The sequence below is a fragment of the Salmo trutta genome, chromosome 24 (assembly GCF_901001165.1).
Source record: "Salmo trutta chromosome 24, fSalTru1.1, whole genome shotgun sequence".
NCBI classification, from domain to species: domain Eukaryota; kingdom Metazoa; phylum Chordata; class Actinopteri; order Salmoniformes; family Salmonidae; genus Salmo; species Salmo trutta.
The window spans coordinates 14,412,243-14,413,004 of record NC_042980.1 but is presented as its reverse complement, the minus strand read 5'-3'; positions in this window follow the sequence as shown (position 1 = coordinate 14,413,004).

Genomic DNA, 762 nt, shown 5'->3' with positions numbered 1-762 from the left:
ATCTGGGACATCATGTCTCGCTCCATCCACCAACGCCACGTTGCACCACAGACTGTCCAGGAGTTGGCGGATTCTTTAGTCCAGGTCTGGGAGGAGATCCCTCAGGAGACCATCCGCCACCTTATCAGGAGCATGCCCAGGCGTTGTAGGGAGGTCATACAGGCACGTGGAGGCCACACACACTACTGAGCCTCATTTTGACTTGTTTTAAGGACATTACATCAAAGTTGGATCAGCCTGTAGTGTGGTTTTCCACTTTAATTTTGAGTGTGACTCCAAATCCAGACCTCCATGGGTTGATAAATTGGATTTCCATTGATTATTTTTGTGTGATTTTGTTGTCAGCACATTCAACTATGTAAAGAAAAAAGTATTTAATAAGATTATTTCTTTCATTCAGATCTAGGATGTGTTGTTTAAGTGTTCCCTTTATTTTTTTGAGCAGTATATATATATATATTCTTTGCTTCAAGATTTATCAGGGGGTGCTGCAGCACCCCTACTTCCCACGGCTATGTTTGTATTACATATTTTATCATGTGTGTGCATGTCTATGTACTGCTGTATCAATTTCTAAATGAAAATGTACACTGATAATACAGTATTTAAATTACTATATTCTATTCCACACAATTTGGATGGCTTTTTCACTAGTGACATTTTTGCCTAGGATCATGAACCTCGCGATAATGTTTGCACACGATGCGTGACGTTTGATGTAAGGTAGCTTATTAAATTCATTTTACAAAGGGAACTTAAAGA